Raw genomic sequence first — 5,175 nt, 5'->3', positions numbered from 1 at the left:
ATAGGTCAATGCAGTACCCAGATTAGCTGTTTTAAAAATAGTGTTTGAATAGAAGCTACAGGGGGAAAAACTCCACATTTACTTTGGGAAAATAAAAGAAAAAAAGAGTAAACACCACGGCTTTATTTCTAGCTAATGTCTTAAATTAGCATTGACATTAGAACCATGGATAAATAGCAAAAATATTTAAGTTCTGGAATGACAGATCAGTAAATCAAAATTAACTGAAAAGAAAACAAAACTTTCTTAGTAAACAAATGCATCACCTAGGAGAGTATGCTACCACTTCAAAGATTAAAGATGTTTCTAGCAAGACAATTCCAGCTGTTTTTCTGTTCAGATCACTGCCTTTTCTATGACTGTACACATTGCAAATGGTCAGAGAGGAATCCCAGGGCACCTGCTCTGCAGCTATTTTTGCATTGTTTCAGCCTCATCCATAAGAAGGAAAATTGGTCTCATCATAGTCCTTTTCTGTTTGAAAGGATCGTCTTTCACTGTGGGGAAAAATCTCTCTTCTTGAATAAGAGCATCCATCATAGTTTAAACAGAATTTCAGGAATGACAGGTACCTTATTTAGATAAGGTGACACATTACTGCTTCCTCTTTCTTCCTTTTTCTTATACAGTAAGATCTATATGGAGAGTAAATTACTCTATCACACCAAGTAAGTATCAAAGTCAAGCTCCATTTTCTGAGTTTCCTATTCCACATCCCCTTGAATTGCTCATCTAGCTGTTTGAAGGACATCTGAAGTGGATTTCTGGTTCCACTGCTCTTAGTATCAAATATTTCTGTTGGCTATGCTGAGTGATAAAGCTTACTGAAATCCTTTTTCCTAGGAGAAGGTTACTGGCAGGAACTGGATTGCTACTGAATTGCTGTAACTGCCTGTTAAGAATGGGGACTTCAAAAAAAATGAAACAGCTATAAATATCACCAATTTAAAATACTTTTTACATGCCTTCCAGATTGCTTTAAATTGTTTTCTTTAAAACGGAAAAGATTAATGCACTGAATAGAAATTAAGGCATTTAGATTTCTTTGAAGCCCTTATTGCCATGACCAGTGCACTGCGAGGCAAAGGCCACCTCAGCCACGAGATTTAGCCCCAAAGTAGGGCAGCACAGAACTAGCTGCAGGACCTCCTTGTTCTCAAACCTGACACCTATTTGTCATCTCTCTACTTTTTCAACTATTTTGGAGGTGAACTGCTAAACACAACCTAGATGGGCAATACTGGGAATCACAGGAGAGCTTTCACTGATTGCAGGAACACAAACTGTTAAATGGGGCCAATTATATGGTGTACATCCTTTTGTATGGCAAGGCTGAGAATTACATGGATCCTGGTGGGAAAGGCCTTATTTGATAGGCTTCACAGACAGTGTTTGACATCCCCTGGATAGCTTGGCTCCTATTTGCTACAATGGGCACCATTAATGTGTGACTCAGGAAGCTTGGAAAAGCGTAGTGAAATTAACTTTACCAGGAAATGGAATCAGCATTATAGGCAATCAGAAAAATCTGAACAGCTACACTCATTGGCCCTCTACAAAAATCAAAGTTATTACACTATGGAAAGGGTGGACTGAAACAGAAATACATCTGTTCCATAAAGCTTTGATGAAAGACTCACTCAAGATCCCTGGAGGTGATTTATGGAGGATGTGGGGGGATGGGGAGAAGACTGAGAATTAAACAGCAGCTCAAGCAAGGATTTAGCTGCAGACTGAGCACACCTGAAGTAAGTGCCATGCCAGCTTAGAGAAGTAACACACTGATGTAAAGCCCCTTGGCCCCTATTATTGGAGTCCACTGCACCTTCTCATCTGGCTTATCTTCAACAAACCTATAGGAAAGTCTTAAGAGCTATGAAAAACACCTCTCAATGGTCCTTGGGTGCTTTCCACAAAAATCCTTCATACATCCTGTAGGAGCAATTCCTTTCGTCCAAGTACAATTTACTCACAGAACAAAAATCAATTTTTATCCATTCTCTGCAAAGGGGCACATGGACTGGAAAGGAGATAATACAGATACATGGCAGATCCAGGGAAGCAGAGGTAGGAGAAATATTTAGATGAAAAATAAAGGCTTTGCATCTCATTGACAGTGCCTAAAGTGCAAAGGCAGGGAGCACAGTCACACTGAATGCACATGCCATTATGGAGAAGGAGCAGACACTCATCATGTGCAGGATGGAAAGCACATGGATCCAAAATGCTGGATTGACAGAGAGCACAAGTCAGGAAGTTTCAGAGAAGGAAAGATGAGGTACACAAGTCACAATTTCAGCTGTGGAATGAATCATGACTTGCAATAAAGAATCTGATGGACTGAGTGAGCTTGCAAGAGCTTAGGGAAGGAGCAGAGGTAGGCATCACTTTTGTTGGTTTTCCAGCTGCCAAAATGATTTTCTCATATGCCTGTTGTGACCATCCTGAATCCATGTACTTGCAAAGATGACCAACATGTATGTGAATGTCTAAGGCCTGGGGATGGAAACATTTGAAGCTGTATTTAAATGGAAGGAAATAAGTAAAATATGAGCCTTCTGTACCTTTTGCAAGTATATGCACACTTTTTTTCTGCTCATATGTGCACTGCAGGCTTTACTGGAATGGGTACTAAACCAGCCTAAATAGTCTTGTCATGATTTAGTTTCTGCCTCAGGAACTAGGAAATGAATAATGCAGACCATGTCAGGAACTCCCTGAGCCTTTGGCCACAGCAGGATGCACTGGGCAGGTGAGGAGGGCAATTACAGACTGGGTGGAATTGGGAACATTTGGCAGCAGGGGGAACCAGAAGTGACTTGATAGCAAAGAAAAGAAGGATATCAATGGATACAGAAGTACAAATTTTCTCAGGAAGCCTTTAGCACGTCAATTATAGCTGACAATTAACACCCCTACTCAGCCAGCCAACCTACAGGGATTTCACAAGCTGCCCCCATTTGTGGCAGGATAAAAGCAAAAGACAAATAAAGGAATAGGCAGTGAATTATTTTTGTACCCATTGCTGTTGGACTTCTTTTGCACAGTTTATCATCAATCTTAACAGAGAAAGAGACGTTGCTGTAAGAACCCTAATTCCAACAGATGTTTTAAATTATTTACAAAAATAATTTTAATCCATGTTTGTTATGCTTCCTGACTGGAAAGGTATGAGGGCTGCCTTCAGGACAACTCAAAAATGTACTCTAAGACTTTTCTATAAATGACATTTCTATAAATCCAGCTCAAGAGTGGAGAGAGGTAATAAACAGTTAAGAAGCCTGGTTCACAGGGCTTCTTCTATGTTTCATTCCCCAAAAATACTCACCATTAAAATGTTTTAGCTGAGATTTTCAAAGCAGTGTGGGCAAATTCTCTGCACATCTCACATTAATTAACAGCAAGTGTGTGGGTAATTCCCTGTAGTACTTTGATAATGTCAGCTTTTTTTTTTATACCCATTTAGCATATCCACATGGAATAGGATGGAGGAAATGTGTACAGTGGTTCCAAACTGCACCTCAATAAAAAATGCTATTTTGTTCTGACCTTATGAGCCTCTGATCTGTTCCAACAGAGGGAATCTGATCAGCTATTTTGGGCAGATCCAAAACCAGGAAATAAATGTGCCCCATTATCATGGTGATCTGAGCCTAGTCAAGTAGCTCATAAAAATATTTTTCTGTTTAGAGGGCTTGGGGGAAGGTGAGGGGAATAAACCTTTCTGTTTACTCTTAGCTTCGGAAAAATCTACTGGGAGGGAGTGCACAATTAACATATTAATGAAGGCTGGCCTCAGATGTGATTCCTGAAAGCAATTATGGACAAATTAAGAATATAAATGCAAGATAACAAACTCATGTCTGTTTGGGACAGAAGGAACATAAGCTGCTCAGCACTGAAACAAGAATATACATTTTTCCTTTTCCATGGGGAAGGAATCCTATCTCACTTGGCTTGGAAAAGGCAGCATTGGTAACGTTCACCATACCAGCTGCAAAAGACCAATATTACTGTGATACCTCTGCTGGTTTGTGCAACGATTGTTGAGCTGGATGTTAAAGTTCAGGCAGTTAAAACCTGGAAGTGTGGAAAGCCTGAAAGTTTCTACTCAGCTAAAGTAGAGGAAATAGTTAATTTTCCCATGTTGATCTCTTATGGTCATAATTTTTCTGTGGTTTTTTTTGGTTTTGTTTGGTTTTGGTTGTTGTTTTTTTTTTTTAGGGGATATATTTTTTTAGGGGGTATATCAGTCACAAGCAATAATAAGTATTTGCATTAAGTCTCAAATGCATTAATGCATTAAACTAGCATTACAAAATATCCAACTGAAGAGGGTGTAAATGCCTCGAGCACAAGAGACTCTGATTTTCTATTTCTCATTAGCACCAGGTGAAGACTACAAAAGAACAGGCTAGAAAGCAAGATTTCCATTCATGGTTGATTTTTTTTTTACTCTTCTAGGTTACAGTCCAATTCAGGCCAAAAACTAACATGTGCTAAATTCCCCAGGCCCTGCAACCACTTAGTGATATTGATGTTCCTGTCAGCTTTCATGACCAGAGCAAAGATGACAATTTAGCTGAGGAGCAGCAGGAAATGATGGCTCTCAGGCTCCAGCAGAGGAAGACTGACCAAAATCTGAAGCCCTGGCAGTTCCCTGCATCCACAACCCTTAAGACAAACCTTCAGAAATCCAGGCACTCTTCACCTGGAACCCTGCTCCAGGCTTGGCAAATGCTCTCACCATGGACATTACGAATTAAATATTTGGGGCTCAACAAAATGGCATTTTTATATGAAAGTATTCAGCCAGCTCTGTTACCAAAAGCCTTTACAACTAAAAACAAAGCCAAATATCAAAAAAACCTGCAGGCAGAGAAAGCACATTTTTGAACATTTAGACTTCTCTCCAAAACATTTCAACACACATGAATGAAAGCCATCAAACAGTGCCACAGGAGATACATTTTTAGAAAGCAAAGGCAATGGAAAGTTATCATCCCACTCCAGAAAAACAAAGAAGGAAGTTAGAATTAAATGAAGTGGCTTAGTTATTAACAAAATCACTAATATTTCCCTAACTAGATGTAGAACATCTAGTTCTATTGTTGCCTATTCTTATTGCCTATAGTTGTCTATCCTCATTGCTTTCTGCTGAAAAAGACAAGGAGC

The 5,175-nt window shown here is 39.4% G+C and overlaps 1 long non-coding RNA gene across 2 annotated transcripts; it reads left to right on the top strand.

Moving 5' to 3' along the window:
* The first annotated feature begins 2,388 nt into the window (after positions 1 to 2,388).
* On the top strand, positions 2,389 to 4,705 carry LOC137477630 (uncharacterized). Of its 2 annotated transcripts, none has more exons than XR_011001110.1 (3): positions 2,389 to 2,477; positions 2,614 to 2,752; positions 4,551 to 4,705. It is a non-coding gene; the product is annotated as an uncharacterized lncRNA (long non-coding RNA). The 2 variants fall into 2 exon arrangements; XR_011001109.1 differs by lacking the exon at positions 4,551 to 4,705 and adding an exon at positions 3,467 to 3,544.
* The last annotated feature ends 470 nt before the right edge of the window (positions 4,706 to 5,175 follow it).

The sequence above is a fragment of the Anomalospiza imberbis genome, chromosome 7 (genome assembly GCF_031753505.1).
Source record: "Anomalospiza imberbis isolate Cuckoo-Finch-1a 21T00152 chromosome 7, ASM3175350v1, whole genome shotgun sequence".
NCBI classification, from domain to species: Eukaryota; Metazoa; Chordata; class Aves; order Passeriformes; family Viduidae; genus Anomalospiza; species Anomalospiza imberbis.
This window is presented reverse-complemented; position numbering and strand designations above follow the sequence as displayed.